This window comes from Rattus norvegicus, chromosome 12, assembly GCF_036323735.1.
Source record: "Rattus norvegicus strain BN/NHsdMcwi chromosome 12, GRCr8, whole genome shotgun sequence".
In the NCBI taxonomy this organism is placed as follows: Eukaryota; Metazoa; Chordata; class Mammalia; order Rodentia; family Muridae; genus Rattus; species Rattus norvegicus.
The window spans coordinates 45,115,054-45,134,686 of NC_086030.1; the positions used below are offsets into that span (position 1 = coordinate 45,115,054).

Consider the following 19,633-nt stretch of genomic DNA (forward strand, 5'->3'; position numbering starts at 1 on the left):
GCATTGATCATGTCCTGCCACGCCTGATGAAAAGCTGCCCAGCCTTTGGGACTTTGTTCAGATTCCCCCGCCGCCGTGCCAAGTCGCTCTCCCTGTGTGTAGAGAAGCACCCTGACAACTTCCTGATGGCATCTACACCCCTTGAATGACACAGGCACTCTTCAACATCATTAACTGTGACCAGCCACACGACGCTTGGTCATGCCTTCTGCGTAGTGTCCTCATGGTGACAGGCAACGGGGACCATTCGTTCAGAATTAAAGACCATCTGTCTGCGACTCCAGGTGAAGTTTTGTGCCTTTCTTGTTTCTGATGAAAGATCCAGGAGACCAACTAACTAAGTGAGCGATATTTTGTGTATGGGTGTGGAATGATGAAGAGAGATGACTTTTAAAGAGTTTACTTTACAAAAATAATTATGAGCAATCCCACGCCTAGGTTCATACCCCTAAAGCACTGAAAACAAATGCTCATATGAAAATGTATACACGGGGGCCAGACAGACAGCCCTAGCCATAAAGAGTGCTTCATGCTCTCCTGAATTCCAGTGCTCTCAGTTGTAACTCTAATGCCAGGGAAATCCATGCCTTCATTTGGTCTCTCTGTGCACACACACGCACACACACACACACACACACACACTCACACATACACACACATGTAGACACATGTACACACATTCATACACATACACAAACATGTATACACATATTCATACATACACATTCATATACAAACACAAACATACACGCTCATACACATACACACACATACACACTCATACCCATACATACACAAACAAAAACACACATTCTCACACAAACATGCACACACATTCATGTGCACATACACTCATACACATATACACACAAACATGTACACACATTCATACACATGCACACACATATTCACACGCGCGCGCATGCACACATACACACACATACGTACACACACACACACACACACCAATGCGTATGTTGATGCTCACACCCATGTTACAATCACCAATGGAAACATCTCAAATGCCCATCAACTAATAAATATACAGGGGGCGACGTCACCTGCACACTAGGACGCTGCTGGTCTTAAAAGGGAATGAAGTATTGGCCCAGGTAACACATGTTACAACATGGGTGTATCTGGAAAACATCATGCGAAGCGAAGGACTCTCACACACTTACACAGCTGCACGTGGTCCGATCCCACACATAATGAAAGGTCCAGAATCAGACAGAAAGTTAGTGACTGCCCGGCGCCAGAGGCTATGGGAGTGAGTGACATGGGCACACCCAGTTTTGTTCTTTGGTTTGATAAATTCAAAACCACCTGGAAGCCAAGCCTGGGGGTGATGTACACCTTTAAACTCCCAGATCAGGAGGCAGAGGCAGGCAGACCTCTGGGAGTTCAGAGACAGCCTGGTCTGTGTACGGAGTTCCAGGCTGGCCAAGACTAAGTAGTGAGAACTTGCAGGAGATCCTAGTACTTAGGAGGGAGACGCAGGAGGATTGGGAGTTCAAAGTCAGCTTTGATGACACAGACAGCCGTCAGGTTGAGCCACATGAAACCCTGGCTCAGCAAAAGAGACAGCAGAAACAGGCCAGGGGAGAAGTCAAACAGGAAGTGAGCCTGACACTGGGCCTTGAAGAGAAGGTAAAGTCTGAGGGGTAGCACACTCTCTGGTGAAGTGACAAGCCCTGGTGAGCAGCCTGGAGCATCTAACTGACTACAGAGGAGCTGCAGGGACCTCCTGCCCGCCCGCCTGCTCGAGAATAGAGGAAGTGAGGCTGGATAAATACTCTGGGGAGAGATTAGAAAGGGCGTGGGGAACCTCACAGTGGAAAGTGGGAACCTCAAAGGCTCAGCGTGCCGAGCTCCGAGCTGGAAGTGGCATTTGAAGAAGGCTGTGCACCAGGACATGATGGTAGGTGCTTCCAACCCTGGCGCTGGAGAGACCCAGTGGGGAAGATGGAGTGTTGGCCCACATGTGGTGAAACTGTTTCAAATAACAACGAAAGGCAAAGGAACAAGAAGGTGGTTGGGGATGAGCTGGCAGGGGTGGGGTAGGGTGGGAGACCAGGATGGAGAGAGACAGTTGTGATGACCCATGAATGAAGAAGCCACGGGGGTCTGAGTCAGGGACAGGACAAGGGGAAAGGCGTATTCCTACAGTAGAGTTGAGAAAGTCTAAGTAGGGGCTTCCAGATACAAGGAAGACACAGAAGAATCCAAAAGCAGGCGACAAGGGGGTTGTGCTACAGACAGAGCTGCAGACTTTCAAGTGTCAGGACTATGTCCACAATGGTTACATAGCCCTCAACAGGCTGTACGTAGCTTCTTGGTTTCGCCAACCTAGTCTCGGGGTCTCCCTATTTCACGCCTGCTTAGACGCCATCCCAGGAGAAATCTGCTCATCCTGTCTTCGTCTCCTCTAAGTTCACTGACTCCTTAGAGGACAGCCATCCCTGGGGATAGACAGTAAGACACCAAAACCAAAACCAAAACCAAAATAAAAAATACCTTCTTTACCTTTTGGTTCTGCTAAAGAAAAACCCAAGACTTTTTTCCCCTGCTGACCTAAAGTGCTGAAATACAGTCTCAACCTGATGGGGCACGCAGGAGGAGACAGCAGCACACACACTGTATAGAGAAAATAAGGTAAAAACAAATCAAAGAAACCTCTGGCTGGAGAAGTAGCTCAGCCTGTGGACTAGGCTAGCTCAGTATGTGGACTAGGCTAGCTCAGCATGTGGACTAGGCTAGCTCAGCATGTGGACTAGGCTAGCTCAGCATGTGGACTAGGCTAGCTCAGCATGTGGACTAGGCTAGCTCAGCATGTGGACTAGGCTAGCTCAGCATGTGGACGACAGGTGGATCCCTGATACCCATGTGAAAGCCAGGCATGGTGATGTGTCTGTAACCCCTACTGGGTGAGGCAGATAGAGGAAGACACTTTTCCTTAACCTTGGGCCCCAACACATGCACACAAGATGAGTCCGCCCTCATTCGCATGTGCACACATGCACACACATGAGCACCTAAATAATTTGAAAATAAACCCATACTTTGTTTGCTCTGTGGCTCTCCTGAGTTCCTCTGGGTTCTACCAAATGGAGAGGAAATTTTCAGTGGGGGGACAAAGAGAGAAATGAGGCTAACATTGAGTTTGTTGGACTGAATAACTGTCTGACTAGTAATTACTAAATCTACAGCCAATTCTGCAGCCTCCCCAGCTTCCTCCCACCTGCTAGGCCAGGGTAGTACGGAGCATGAGAGAACATGGATAAGACCAGCAGGTCCAATCTCCACGTCCGTGTCCTTTTTCAGTCTGAGACACTGAGGCTCAGGGTGGGGGTTGGGGGCAGCTAGCAGGTATATGAGGTGACAGACAGGGTGAGAGACCTCCAGTGCCAAGCCCAAAAATGGGTGACTAAAACCAAGAGTAGTGCAGGGGGGCTGACCAGGAGCCACAGTGGTCAGAGTGGGACAGCTGCTAAGAGCCAAGACAGCAGTGACAGGTTCCCTGACTCGCTGAACTGTTGCACAAGGTGGGTGGGACGGTGCTGGAGTTGGGGACTTACTGGCAGCACTTGGCAGAACACACATATCACAGTCAGAGGGTACCCAGGAAAAGACAGACGCTATCAGCCTGTGGAGGACTGACGAGGGCAGGCCGACGGCACTAGCACGCTTTAGAGAGTGTTTCCTGAGACCTTCCGGTGACTGGACAACCTGTGGGCGAGTGCAGCTCGGCGTTGAAAGAGACTTCTTGGTGCAAAATACAGATATAATATTACACGCACGCACGGGCATGCGCGCGCGCGCGCGCACACACACACACACACACACACACACACACACACACACACTCCTTTTCTGGTAAAGTTGTAAATGGTGCCTGTGTAAACATGGCTGCCAGATGTCAGTCACGAGCTCTTCCCTTTGGGCTCTGCAGACATTATCTCATTTAATTCCTTCATGGATCGTGGGAGGCAGGTACTCTGAGCACTGCCTACTTTCCAGTTTGAGGCACGTGCTTCTGGGAGGATAGCAGGGGTGTGTGTGTGTGTGTCTGGATTATATATATACATATGTATCTTATGCATACATATGTGTGTAATATATGTGTGTATACATATACGCACAGACATACTTTCCTAAGACACCCCTAATAAAATAGCTTGCCTTTGCATTTTTTTAAGTACCTGGGCCCAGATGTCACGCTTCCTCTGGGAAGCTTCCTTTCTATGTCGCCACCAGGGCTGAACCAGAACCACCTACAACTTCAGACCCCTTCGGGATTGTGTTTGTTTGCTTGTTTTGATTTAACATTTCGAGTGATTGTCCTGATGCACAGATGTGTTCTGGAAAACTAACTCTGTAATCATTTAAAACAGGAAATATAGCATCTCACTGTGAAGCTGTCCCCACCCCTCTGCTAGTGAAAGGGTCCATGTGATCTTTGCTGGCCAGAGATAAGGGCTAAGACAGCGGGAAACCAGAGAGAGGGGTAGGCACAGGCAGGGAGAGAGGGGTCAGCACGTGGGGTGTCAACTTACTCGGGAGAGCGAGCCTTGTCATCTGGGTGGCACCCACAAACTGCCACTGCTGGTTAAATCAACAGGCACAGATGGATGGGATGCGGCCAGTGACTTCCACCTTCTCTGACTCAATTAAGATCTGCAGGCATCTGTCTGTTGGGCGAGGCCCCGCCCACTTCCTCTCCCCACTCCCAGCTCTGACCAGGACACTTCTGGACTGAAATCTACATTCAGCCCATTCTGGAGGCTCTCTGAGAGGCTGCCATTCAGTCTCTCTCTCTCTCTCTCTCTCTCTCTCTCTCTCTCTCTCTCTCTCACACACACACACACACACACACACACACACACACACACACACACATACACACACACACTTTGGCATCATATTTCAAAGGTTATCTGAACGTTTTCATTTCCTCTTTTCTTTAGTCAGACCGTCCCCCCTGCCCTGAGCAGCATCCACCTCACACATCTTGAAGGATCGCTACCTCCTGCTACCTCCTGCGCAGCATGACAACAATGGGCTCACACATCAGACATGGTATACGCCTGAGTTTGTCCAGGGCTGCATGTCAGCCCACACAATTCCCTCAGTCCTTGCTCCTGCGGTCTGGTGGAGTTGATAAAAGGGAACCACTCAGACAAACTTTCATATACAAAGTAACAGGCTGTCAGTTAAAGGTTACCTCCCTCCCTGAACTCTTGGGGCTTTCAGGGACTCAACCACCAACCAAAATGCATACATGGGATGGACCTACCCCCACTCCTGCATATGCAGCAGATGTGCAACTTGGTCTTGATGTGGGTCCCAAATAACTGGAGGGGAGTGAGGTAGGGGTGGGGGTGGGGGTGGCTATCCCAAAGCTGTTGCCTGTCTGTGGGATATGATCTTCTAGCTGGGCTGAGTCCATGCGCCTAGCCTCACAAAGGGTTGGTGGTGCCAAGAGGGGGATACCGGGGTGGGGGTGGGTTTCACCCTCTCAGAGTTGAAGAGGAGGGAGAAGAATAGTGGGAGGGGGTGACCGGGAGGCAGGCCAGTGAGCAGGATGTAAAGTAGATAAATAAAAAAGTTATCTCCTTGCTCGAGTCATCTGACTTTATTTTATGGACTAGAGTTGTCCCGGAAATGAATGACCTCGTGGCTAAGGTATTTTTTCTTCTCCTTTAGTAAGTAACTAATCCTCGTAACTAAAAGGATTTCAAAACAACCAGCAAAACAAAGTAACAGTGGCCAAGCCCTTTAATCTTTGTATCTCTAGTATTGGACTTACAAGTGAGAAGGGCTTCTCTTTGACCCTATTTTCCCACTCTTTGAAATAAGGGATACAGGAAGTGATACTGTTAAGGTCTGGGAAGGACACTCCCTGGGCCGTTTTGTGTAGTTTAGCCTGGATATGCTGCTTTACCGTCCGGGCTTCCGTTAAGGTGAGCTGACCCACCTTTAAGAGGGTGGCCATTAGCACATTTATAACGTTTCCTTGGAGGGCTCTCCTGCCAAGATTAGGACACTCTGTTGGCAGCCTGGCCTTGTCCTTACTCATCCAGAAGGAAGAGGGAAAACGGAAAAATTCTAAGTTTTCAAAAACTGACACAGAAGCTCAGCTATATCAAACCACAAATTAAGCATAGCCTGTGGGTCTGACGGTGCGAAGCTAGATGCCTCTCGGCTGGACGTTGAATGAAGATCCTGGGTGCTCACGTGAAATTCGGGAAGTTTAAATGGCTCCCGTGTGTAAAGGGTGTGTCAGCATGAGTTGTTTTATAACGGGATGTTCAAGGTAAAATTTAAAAACCACATAGGCTCACTTACAGTGGACCTTCTGAACAAGGCCCTACAATGTCCAAGCCGACAGGCAAGAGACTTAAAATTTAATCTCGCCCCAGCAGCCAGTAAGCCTGAGAGGAGAGTCTCTTTGAAAGACTGCCTCTGGCTCACAGGAAAGATAGATCGGCTTCAGTGACAAGGACACCGCTAGGCTGTCAAGCGCCTCAACCCTGAGAAAGGAAGTTCTTAACAGAGACTCGAGTGAGACTTGAGCAGCACTTCCTGGTCAGACCCCGGAGCCTCAAGAGCACTTTACGGGGCTTTGCATTTTGACGGGGAAGGAATGTTCTAAAACGAGTTTCCAGTACCCCCAGCACTCCCCAGCCCCTCCACACTCAGTTCTCACCAAAGAGAACAAACAGGCGCTAGCTAAACAAATACCATGTTCAAAACCAGAAAACCCAGGACACTCTTCAGCTGATGCCTGCTGCTGCAGTAACATGTAAACCCCAGGCCAGGCCGGGCTGGGCCAGGCTGCTGACCTCCACACAGATAGCGGCACGGTTAACATGGAGCTATGTGAACTTGCCCCCATCTCTCTGCCTGTGAGCTCCGGGAGCTTTCGAGGGACACACCCTGTCAGGAGGGACTCACCGGGTTTCTTGAGCATGAAGAGCAGTCAGGTCGTCTTCACATTTTAGCCTTCAGATCTACGGTGTCTTCTGTTTGAAGCTCACGTACGGTAAGTCTGCAAGAAGCCCATGAAATCCTTATGAGGAACCACAGCTTAAGAAGCATGAGGAGCGGGCCCCACGGTGCTATCAGGCCCAGCAGCCTGGGTGCGCTATTTCCTGTTCTGACGCCCATTGGCCCTTGCAGGTGCATGTGCCTCTCTCTGGGTGGTGCCAATCTGTTCGTTCGTTCTGTCTCTGTCTGTCTCTTTCTCTCTCTCTTTCTCTGAACTAGTGATCCCCTGAAGGAGATTTAATGCTGGCGCTACCAACACCAGGAACATCCAGGATCTAAGACACTACCACCCTGGGCTCAAACTGAGAGCCATCTAGCAAGGTTGTTTGGCACTAACTAGTGACTGCCTGATTGAAAGAGACAGTTTAAGCTTTCTCTAAAACTTACAGTTACTGAGCCCGTCCTAGTGGGTAAGGGGCGAGGGGAGGGAATGAAACAGGATGATTCCAAGTTCAAGTCTTGCTTGGGCTACTGAGGACATCAAAACCTGTCTGGGCTTCAGAGTGAGTTCAAGGACACCCTGGGCAACGTAGTGAGAGGCTGTCTGAAAGATGAACTGTGGAGGGAGGCTGGGGAGAAGGCTCCACGGTTAAGAGGGCTTGCAGCTCTGCCAGAGTCTGGGGTTTGGATCCCAGCACCCACATCGAGTGGCTCATAGATGCCTGCAACTCTAGTTCCAAGGGATCCAAAGCCCAGCTCTGCCTTCCCCGGGCACACGCCTACATGGGCACTGACACACACATAAACTAGAAAACCCGAATCTTCCACTCCGAGTCTCCTGCTCTATTTTAGTGGTTCTCAACCTATGGGTACTGACCCCTGGGGGTGGGGGTCACGGATCAGAAATCCTGCATATCCACATTGACGCTGTCAACATTAATATAACATTATTAATTTATATTAATAATAGATAATCAATGTTAATATTAACATTATGCAAAATTAGAGTTATGAAGTAGCAATGAGACAATCTTATGGCTGGGGAGGTCACCACAACATGAGGAACTGTGTTAAAAGGCCGCAGCGTTAGGAAGGTTGAGAACTGCTGCTTCATTCACAACGTGGTTCTTGACACTGGGATTCTGTGATGAACAGGATGGAGTCTGGGATTTGGGGGTTATATATAAATGGGAAAGAGAAGCTCCACCTGGCAGAGACTGAAGCCTCGAGGATGGCAACTGGGCCAGCTGACAGCAGGTGATGTTTACTGCAAAGAGCTCTGTGGCCTGGCTGCCACGGACATCTATGAAGTCTTTTCAGGCTTGGTGGCTCATGCCAGTAGCCCCTCTACTGGGGAGGCTAAGTTGGGAGGGTGGCAAGTTCAAGGCCAGCCTGGCTTACATGGGGAGACAGTGGGAATGGAGACAGAAACCTTTCTCAGAACCTGGTATGTGGAAGTGAGGGCTTGCCTGTCCTTGGCATTTCAAATGCACACTGCGGGGTGGACGTGGGTGCCAGCAGGCAAAAAGATCTGGACAGTGCTCAGTTATTTTAAATCAGGCTTAAAACTCGCTTCAAAGGTAATTACTCATACATCAGAAAGCTGATAACCTCCCTCAATTATCGTGAGGAGTTTGATTTGACCAGTTTGCAGCATCATTACTGTAACCAATGGAGACCTAGCAAAAAGTCCCCATGGGGCTGATACTCCGGAGCTCATGATTACTGTGGCTTTAAGTTACCTAAGGAGGTGACACAGGCATCAGAGACGTTACCTCACAATGATTGGTTTTCATATATTTTTCTCCTGCCTCAGATGCATTCTTCTTGCCTTTTATGGTCGGAAGTAGAGACACATAAGTCTAATGGCAAAGACAAACCTAAAGTCCAGAGAGTAAAATGGACAGGAAAATGCTCCCGAACTATATTTTCCTTCCTCGGGGTTTTTACTTCCTTATGCTCAAAATAACGAAACTCTTACAGCCAACCAATTGGAGAACTTGGTCAAGCCAGCTTTCTATTAGTCATTCAACAAATATTCACTAAACAACTAGTTGAGTGATAACACTGAGTCAAACAACAGCCTCTCTGTGGATCCTGAATGCTGGTGGAGGGATTTAAGATGGACAGAACAAACAGAACGGTTTGTTTCCCTGGCAGAAGTTAGCAAGTGCTGGGGAGAAGACCACAGTCAGAAAGATGGGGGGATTGCTCCCCCACCCCCAAGTTTATTTGTGCTCAGCTATCGAGTGATCATCCTTGAAAGGAAGGCCTTTGTTTTGGAAGAAGGGGGTGTGAAGCTTTCCTGACCGAGTCCACCACCATCTTCTTCTGCATGAAACAGAGAAGTGCATGTGTGCATACGTATGTGTGTGCACACGTGTGTACCTGCGTGCATGCATGCATGTGTGCACGTGTGAGTGTGCGTGTGGATGTGTGAATGTGAATGTGTTTATGTGCATGTTTGTATGCGTGCATGTATTTGTATGTGCATGTGTGTGTGCCTGTGTGTGCATGTGTGTGTATTCATGCGTGCGGGTAAGCCTGTGTGTGCTTGCATGTGAAAGGAAGCCGGAGTTCCGATGATGTCAGCGCCTTCCTCCCCCAGTCTCCACCTCACTGTTTAGAGACAGCTGCTCACTGGACTTGTTGCTCATCGACTCCACTACATAGGCCAGGAAATCCCAATCTACCTGCTTCCACCTCCCCAGTACCCGGGGATTACACATGTGCCCCACCACATCTGGCTTTTAAAAACCTTCTCTTTCTGGTAGGATGCTAGAGAGATGGTTCAGAGTACTTGGCTCTTTAGAGGGCCAGCCAGGATATGGTTCCTAGCATTTCTGACAGCTAACAATTGTCTCTAATTCCAGTTCCAGAGTACCTGACGCCCTCTTCTGGCCCTCTCAGTCACTACATGCATACGGTGCACATACAATACATATGGTGCACATACATACATACATGCAAGCAAAAACATTCATGCTCATAACATTTTTTAATTAAAGTTTTTTTCCCCTCCCCCCTCCCCCTTAATTAAAGTTTTAAAAATAATGTTTAAGTTATATTTTTATTTAATTTGAATATATGTGGGTGGAAATCTGTGCGTACCTAGGGGCATATATGTCAAACCATGAGTCAGAGGACAAATTACGAGAGTCAGTTCTCACCTTCCACCATGGGCGTCCTGGGATTTGTGGCAGGGTTCTTTCCCCGCTGAGCTGACTCAGAAGTCTGCACCTACTTTTATTGGGTACTGAGGATCCAGACTCAGGTTCTTGTGAGAACTTTATAGACAGAACCTTCTCTCCAACCTAAGAATCTTACTATATTTGTTGATAAGACCCAGAGAAAGCAGAACAAAACTCCAAAGGACCCAGATAATAAAAACAGCATCCTAGGAAACAAAGTAAGAGACCCCCAGGTTTAACAATCAAAGTGAACTTGGGAGGCAGAAGCAGGACGATCTCTGAGTTCCAGGCCAGCCTGGTCTCCAGAGCAACTTCCAGGTCAGCCAGGTAGATACAGAGAAAACCTGCCTCAAAACCACGGATGTGCCTGTGTCCTGGCACCTGATGTCAGACTTTGTAAATGCATGCTCAGAGGCAGAGTTTTCCCTGAGGAACTGTCCCTGCTAATGACTCCTGTAGGGACAATTGCATTCTCCAACTCTCTGCATAACTATACTTAAATATTAGTCTAAATCTAAAGTATTACAATTTAATACAACTCGATAATTAAGATATCCGTTGCAAGGTTAGAAACTTAAGAGACTGTCTTTCCAAAATCAGGAAGAGGGACTGGCATCTATGAAGAAGGGAAGTGTAAGCCATAGAATGGATTATCAGAATATTCTAGAATAAGAGAAGCATACACAAGCACTTCGGGAGTTCAAGAGAGAGAAGCAACCAGGGCAGTCAGAGGTCTCAGCACCGATGGCAGCTCTGTTCGGTGACAGAGCACTTGTCCAGCTCATGCATGGCCCTGGGCCCAGCCCCAGCACAACACAGAAACAAAACAGAAGAATCTGGAAGGTGAGGGACAGAGGTGTTGAAAGGTGGGCCCACAACAATGCAGGAAGCGCATGGCAGGCAGATGAGCAGGCTCAGGGGAGAGTTAAGAACCAATTCCCCAGGGCCGGAGAGATGGTTCAGTGGTTAAGAGCACTGTCTGCTCTTCCAGAGGTCCTGAGTCCAATTCTCAGCATATTGAAAGGACATAAAGTTGAGACCGGGGGCTGGAGAAATGGCTCAGCGGAAGGAGACCTACATGCACACAGTGGATACAAGTGTGGAGGGAGAGTATGGAGAGCTTCCATATGAAAAGCCAGCTCAGTGGTAAAGCTCAGAAACTGATCTAGCCCATCTGGATCAAGCTTGCTATTGTCTGCATGATCTTGAGAAGTCACTGACTCTCTTTGAGCCTCAGTTTCCCTATATGCGCATCCACTCCTTCTGGAGTTGGCTGTCTCGAAATTGGGCAAATAATTCGTGAGAGTCCAGCAAAGCTGGCTACAGAAATGGGCTTCAAGGGGTTAAAAGAAGCAACCAGTGCTGCTTGCTGACTGAGCAATGTGTTTCTGACCGTGCTTGACAGTTAATGGGTGTGTGTGGAGGGGTCTTCATTCACTCACTCCAAGAGTCTGTTGATCTATGTATTCCTACTAATGAAAAAGTGTGACACTTTCAATGTCACCAACTTACTTAGGGTCAGGCAGCTGGCACAGTAATGGAGCCAAAAAAGGTACTTGGGTCTTTCTTAGTCGAAGACTCCCTTTCTACAGAGTGTCAAGCCACGACGAAAGGCTTGGCATTTGTTCTGTTGTCCAAAGGGAATCCCGTCTCTCTCCACAGCCTTTATTAAAAGATGTTTATTTGGGGCTGGAGAGATGGCTCAGCCGTTAAAAGGCCTGGCTCACAACCAAATGTTTAAAAAAATTATTTTGAATAGAACACCTTTTTTAAGAGTATTATTTTTAAGTGCATGCGTGTGCATGTGCAAAGTGTGAACGCAGATACCTGAGGAGAATGGAGTTACTGGATGTTAGAGCTACAGTATGTTGTGAACCAACTGATGTGGGAGCTGGAAACTGAATACTGAATCTGGGTCTACTTCAAGAATGGGCATGCTCTTAGCTGAGCTATGTCTCCAGCCCACAGAATAGCCTTAATTCCATCTCTGACAATTTCATACGTGTAAACAATGCATCCTGTCATACCCACCCCCAGCTCTGCTCTACTCTCACTTTATTGTTGTGTATGTGAGCATGCATGGCACACGCATGTGGAGCTCAGAGACAGAGTCATTTCTCTCTCCCCACCTGTACGTGAGGTGGAAGGATTGATCTCTAGTCACCAGCGTTAGAGGCAAGTGCTCCAACAGACAGACATCTTGACAGCGCCCCCCTACCATCCTTCTGATGAGCTTTAGCCCTCCAGGATCGCCACTTCATTATCTCATTCTTACTTCGTGAGGACACTTCCTACCTCATGGTTCACACTAGCCCCAGGGTGTGCAAACCTCAGTGATGCCCGTCTTGTCCAGGTTGCCCACCAGTTTCCCCAGCTCACAGGGCAGGCAGTGAAAAACACAGAAACGGGGACCTTGCATACAAAGTCTGGATGGGTTTTGCAAGCCAGGCATGGTGGCTCATGCTGTAATCCTAGAACATGGGAAGCGGAGAGGAAAGGCTGTTTGAGAGTTCAAGGTTAGCCTGGGCTTATAGAGTAAGACTCTGTCACAAAACCAAACCAAGTCAAGAAAAATAATTTTTTTCAGAGACAATAAAAGCATAAAGTTTCACAAAGTACCTTATAACTTTCTACCTCTACTATTAAATCTTGACCCAGATCACTTAAAAACTATGTTGATGTAGTTTTTGAAAATATCTGTGAAGGGGCTATGGCTCCACAGGGCACTTTCCTGGTACGATCTGAGGTCCTGAGTTTACACCCTGCCATCTAAATCAACGTAATAACAACATATGTGTACTTACACATTCAAAAAACAAAATCTCGTGTTTATCCCCATGATTAGCGCTTCTTCCTGCAGTGGGCCTCAGTGAATGAGCAGACTCATAACCTGGCACGGTATTGACACTAAGTGACAGGTGGGTGCTCCGCCCTGAAACGGATTTGTGTATGAACTGAACCTCCCAGGTCTCAAAAGGCTCCGAAAGCTCTGAAGAAAATGGAGCTGAAAGGAGGTGAGAGCTAGCGGAATGGGTGGGGCTGAGAGGAGGAAGGGGTGGAGCTGCGAGATGGGGCGGGGCTGTGAGATGGGGCGGGGCTGTGAGGGTGAGGCGGGGCTGTGAGGGGGAATGAGGCGGAGTTGCATGGATAGGGCGGGGCTGTGAGGGAGATGGGAGGAGCTATGAAGAGGATTGGGTGGAGCTGTAAGGATGAGCTAGACTGTGAGGGGAATGGGGCGGGGCTGCGAGGAGGATAAAGGGTGGGACCGTGAAGATGGGACAGGACTGTGAGGATAGGGCGGGTCTTGGGGAAGGGGTGGGGCTATGAGGGGCGGGGCTGTGAGGGGAAGGGGCGGCACTGTGAGGTGGTGCCTCCTGAGTTTGATAGGACCGTTGTTCTGTGGCTACAAACACACTCGGTGAATCACATATGCACACATGAGTGTGGTGGGTAGTAGAGAGGCACACGGATATGAAGATTGGAGGGAGACATGTTGGACCATGTCTGGAGAGTCCCACTCTTACAAAGTCAAAGGATAAATAAAATATGCTCTAAACATTAAAAAAATTAAACTAAAAAAAAATGTAAAGGCTTGTATTCTCAACAGAACTGAAAATTGGCCAAGAACTGTGATGCTGGGTAGTGTGTTTACTGCCAAGATCAATTAAGTTATTTGTTTATTTAAAGAAGCTTTCTGCTTTAATTAGTGGAATCTATTGTGGTGGGGGAGCAAGATGTATTTGAACTGCCATCACCCTTGTTTGCATGGACATATGCCAGGGACAGACATAGAGAAAGCGAAACACATGAGCATAAATCCAGGGCTGGCAGCACTGGGGAGATGGTCCAGTGGTTAAAGGCACTAACTGCTCTTTCAGAGGTCCTGAGTTCAATTCCCAGCAACCACATGGTGGCTCACAACCGTCTGTAATGGGATCCGATGCCCTCTTCTGGTGTGTCTGAAGACAGATGCAGTGTACATATAATAAATGAATGAATGAATGAATGAATGAATGAATAAATAGTATTGAAGGTGGGTTTAGTTTCCCTTTCGTGGCAGTGAGAGGTCAGCTGACAGGACCCCTGGTGACGGACAGGCACGGAATGTTCCATGGGCTGAGAACAGCCACAAGCAGGAAAGCAGCCAATTCAATGCATGACAAGGCTAGCCCACCACAAGCTAAGTCATCCAGGTCAAAATATACCCCACAAATAACTCCAAAGCTACTGTGCGTTCTCTCCCTGAAGGAAGAACAAATTGAAAAATCGTTTTCTCAGGAATTTTAAAACATACTAAGACAGGATCTTTCCTCTTTTGTGTGTGTGCATGTGTGTGTGTCTGTATATGTATGTGTAGGTGTGAGCATGTATCTATGTATGTGTGTGTCTCTGTGTGCCCATATGTGTCTCTTTATGTGTTTGTCTATATGTGTCTGTGTCTTAGGGGTTTTTTTTTTTTGTTCTTTTTTTTTCGGAGCTGGGGACCGAACCCAGGGCCTTGCGCTTCCTAGGTAAGCGCTCTACCACTGAGCTAAATCCCCAGCCCGTGTCTTAGGGTTTTACTGCTGTGAACAGACACCATGACAAACACAACTCTTATAAGCACGACATTTAATTGGAGCTGGTTTACAAGTTCAGAGGTTCAGCTCATAATCATGAAGGCAGGAGCATGGCAGCATCCAGGAAGGCATGGTGCAGGAGGAGCTGAGAGTTCTACATCTTCATCTGAAGGCTGCTAGTAGAGTACTGGCTTCCAGGCAGCTAGGATGAGGGTCTTAAAGTCCACACAGACAGTGACACACCTACTCCAGCAAGGCCACACCTACTCCAGCAAGGCCACACCTCCTCCAACAAGGCCACACCTCCTCCAACAGGGCCACACCTCCTCCAGCAAGGCCACACCTCCTCCAACAGGGCCACACCTCCTCCAACAGGGCCACACCTACTCCAGCAAGGCCACACCTCCTCCAACAGGGCCACACCTCCTCCAACAAGGCCACACCTCCTCCAACGGGGCCACACCTCCTCCAACAAGGCCACACCTCCTCCAACAGGGCCACACCTCCTCTAACAGGGCCACACCTACTCCAACAGGGCCATACCTCCTCCAACAGGGCCATACCTCCTCCAGCAAGGCCACACCTCCTCCAACAGGGCCACACCTCCTCCAACAGGGCCACACCTACTCCAACAAGGCCACACCTCCTCCAACAGGGCCACACCTCCCCCAACAAGGCCACACCTCCTCCAACAGGGCCACACTTACTAACAGTGCTACTCCCTGGGCCAAGCATATACAAACCACCATTGTGTGTGTGTGTGTGTGTGTGTGTGTGTGTGTGTGTGTGTTCCTTTTGGGAGAGAAGAAAGAAATTTGAACCGGCAGAACATTCATTCTGAAGGGAAAATGGGTCTGCATGTAACACACGCCCGCAAATAAGACTTGGTGATTTTCCTGCGTCAGCTCTCCGGTTCCTGCTCCACTCCTACACCCTGATCTACGGAAGACCTGTGAGTTTATGAATGCTGGCAAGCAATGAAGAAGCTTGTCCAGGTTGGATTGCCTGCTAAGCCACGCTAGATAGCCAGGCAGCCACGAGAGCACAATGGATCGACTGTACAGGACTCGAGTGGTAAGGAAAGTGTAAAATGGGCTATTAGGTTTCCTGGGCTCCGGCTAGCCCGAGACTAAGGTGAAGAAGGACGTGCAAGTGCTCATCTAAATCTCTTGTAGCTTTTAAGCAGGAGACAAGCCTCCTGAATGAACAAACATATCAAGATCTCGCACACATCCCTTCCCCCTCACGCCCCCTCCCCAGGGAAGAGCATTACGGACTCCTCTTATCAATAAGAATTTTACTCCCTCCTCTGTCTCCAACCATCCCTGGGTCAACACCGTAATATAAAGAGGCTGCCTTGGCTACCTAGGTGATGACTCAGGAGAGAAGCGAGGCACTTCCTTTTCATACAAGGAAATACATTTATTGTTTTGCCCTTAGATATGACCATTCGCACCGGTCAGACGTGAGCTTACAAGACAGGAGAAAACATTTTCATGGTCAGACACTTCTAGAACTTCCTGGAAGGACTCAGATCCCCTCAGGAGCCCCTCATGCCTTATCCCCAGGATGAATAGACACAGGAGTTAACCAGCCTAATCCCCTCACCCCAACCCCCTCCCCATCCCTCTACTCCACCTTTCGTAACTTTACTTCTTTAATGAATTCTGAAAAAAACAAAACAAAACAAAACAAAAAGACCTGTGTTTGCTGTGGCTGGTTCTGTTCTCAGGATCACTTGAGTTTCTCAGGGGTGGATTCCTAGAGGGTGGGATTCCCGGCATCGCACCTGCCTCTTCGCTCGAAGCGTCAGAGTTGCCTTGATAGAGCAAGCCTTTCATTTACTACTGCCCTGCTGGAAACCCTTTCAGAGTGGTTGATCTTAGACAGAAATGACATGGAGGCTGGCAGTGTGGTCCAGTGGGAAGGTCACTTGCCGGGCATTGGCCTGGCTTTGATGCTCTCTCTCTCTACACCTAAACAAACCAAAAGCAGATCTAGGCAAGCCTCTCCTTTTGCTGTTGTCCTGGGGACCAAGCCCACGGCTTTGGGCTTGTTAGCCCAACCCTACATTTTGTCTACTAGGAATAATGCAGTATACTTTGGGTCCCACTGTCTAGTGCTAAACTCAGGGCAAAACATTTCTTCAGTCTTTTGAGATAGAGTCTCAGAGCCCAGGCTGGCTCGGTACCACATAGCCCAGGCTAGCCTCTCACTCAAAACAATCCTGTCTCGGCATCCTGAGTCCTGCTGTCATACCCAGTCAAAGGGTTTCAAACACCACACACTCTGAATGTGACCCAGAGGAGACATCTAAGCAACCAAAATGGAATATTAGTCACATTCTCCATTTTTACCCTAAAATCATAATTTCTTAAGTTCCTAGAAAAAAAAATGAATAAAACAGCAAGAAAGAGAAACAGCATTAGAAACAGAGAAGAGGATTTTTTTAAAAAAAATCTGAAGTACAAGCCACATAAGGAAATGTCATGATGAAAGCTCATTGCTTTGTAAATACTACCCTCTCCCCAAAATAACTTAAGAGGAAAAAATATAATCACGAGTCCTAAAAGTCTTCAAATATAAAGTTGATGACCGAACAGGAACGTTGGGGGAGCATCCAGAGGGCTTTAGGGCCATGACAATATATGCTGGCACTGGGCATTGGGGGAGCATCCAGAGGGGGTTGGGGCCATGACAATCTATGCCAACATTGGGGTCATATTGTTTTCACATTCATTGGAGTAGAAAGCTATCCTTCAACCCCTCTCCCCCCTTCTATTGCCTCAGCTCTTTGTCCAGCCACCTTGAGATAGACTTACAGGGTCTGCTTTGAATGCACATACATGGCCCCTCAGCTTGCCTAGAAAGTGCTGTTCCTTTACTGGCCCCGGCAACTGTTTTGAAAAATTGAGTGTGACCTTCCAACTGTGTCTAGCACATCAAAGTTAAACAGCCCTAACTACAAACCTGCTCTGGTTCTCCTAAGTGTGCACTGTAAACATTGATAGGGACAGGCTGCCAAACAGGGGGAAAAGTTTCTTAACTCCTTGTGGAGTGGAAGAGAAAAGCTACAACTGAAACAACAAGGACCCGGTGCTTTTTAAGAGCATTAAAATTAACATCCTAGGGGTTGGGGATTTGGCTCAGTGGTAGAGCGCTTGCCTAGCAAGCACAAGGCGCTGGGTTCGGTCCCCAGCTCCAAAAAAAAAAAAAAAAAAAAAAAAAAAAAAAAAATCCTAATTAACCTAAGGCTCTTCTAAGAGATCCCTCCCTCCAACTACTTGGGATGGGGTGAACAGAAGCAAGCCCTTCTGGTTTTCCCCCAGATACGTCATTGAGGAACCCCCAGATCGAACTTTTAGGAAAGCGATGGGAAGCCAGCCTGCTGTTTGGAAGAGGTGAAGCGCAGCTCTAATCTCTACAAATCGTCTGGCTAGCCCTTGGCCAGCCCTTGGGATCCATGTCTTTCACTCCCGGGCCCATAACATGATCCCCCTTCCAGCGTCCCGGAACTCAACCCTCAGGGAGACCTCGGGTTCTTAGAAGTGGAACATCAGTGTCGTCCAGGTGTCAGCATTGCTGCTGTCTCCACTCAACGCCACTGGGACCCAGGCTCCCGGTGCTTTTCCCCAGGAGCCTGGCTGCGAGGTCAGAAGCCCATGCTCACGCTCCGCAAGTTCTCTGGTACCTCACTTACCCGCTCTCCCTGGACTCTGGGTGCTGTCTATCCCTGCTCTGGGTTCATCTGTCTTGGCCCCTTTTGGGGACCCCTCCCTTCACTCAGCTGCCCTATTGCCTTCCATTGCGAGGGCACAGTTTCAGGACCACTGCCCTCGCCTCCCTTGGAGTCTCCTTTGCTCACTCTCTGTCTCGGTCCCTCTAGGGTCCCCTTCCTTCGCCCCGCTGCCTGGGTTCTCTCAAGTCAACTTGTTCAGTCTGCAGTCCCGGCCCCTCCGAGTGCCCCTCTTTGGATCCCGTCCGCTTTTCCCACCGGTCCATCTGGGGCGGATCTCCTCGCTCACTCCAGGGTAGGTCGCAGTCCCTCCGGAGTTCTCCCGCTTATCCCACGGCCCCGAGTCCCTCTTCAAGTCGCCTCGCTAATCCCATTGCTCTGTCCTGTCTTGGGGTCCCCTTGCCTTCCCGCGGCATTCCTCGGTCCCCTCCTCATCCAGCTTTCCCCATCTCTCGTCGGGTCTCCTCGCTCACCGCATTCCCCTCGGAGTTCACTCCTCATCCCACTGTCCCTGTTCCCATCCTGGTCCTCTCACTCTCCCGCGGTCCCTCTCGGGGTCCCCTCCTCACTCCCTGTCCCGGTCCTCTGGCGCACTGGTAGAACCGCTAGCAACTCCGCTCCCGGGATGCTCGCGGCCGTTGCGCCGGGACTCGGGCTGTCACTCTGGCGCCCGCGCTCTCACCTCAGCGCTTGTCAGCCGCGGCCCCGGCGCCGCCGCCTCCTCTCACTGGTGCCCGGAGTCGCTCTCGTGCTGGGTCTTCGCGTGCTGGGTCCCCACGCGCAGCCTCCGCCCGCGAGTCCCCGTTGCGCCTCACTCTCCACGCAGGACCCTAGGCTGCCTTCGCTGCTGCTGTCCGAGGTGCGGCTCCGCCAGGGGTGACCAATCGCACCCGACTGCGCGGAGCGCGCCCCGCCCCCACTCGACCCCGCCCACCGACTCCGCCCACAGCCATGCTCTGATAGGCTCTCTACTGACCTTCCCTGATCGCCGCTCTCCGGGTCCAGGCCGCATATAGGCGTTCGATTACTCTTGCCTGAGAAACCAGAGCGGTCGATGGATCCAGGGGATTGGCGGAGCTGACTGTGGGCGGCGCTAAATGGGCGGGGCTTTCTCTATCGCGGAAGCTCTCTGCACTTGGGTTACGGGTGGCTCTCTT

At 49.4% G+C, this 19,633-nt stretch overlaps 1 protein-coding gene across 1 annotated transcript in view; it reads right to left on the reverse strand.

Annotated features, from left to right (window-relative positions):
* Window positions 1-19,386, reverse strand: part of Taok3 (TAO kinase 3) — a 161,260-nt gene extending 141,874 nt beyond the window's left edge. The window contains 2 exon segments of the mRNA NM_001024254.2: window positions 6,958-7,051; window positions 19,159-19,386. The gene's annotated coding sequence lies outside the window, so the exon portion shown is untranslated.
* Window positions 19,387-19,633: the final 247 nt, after the last annotated feature.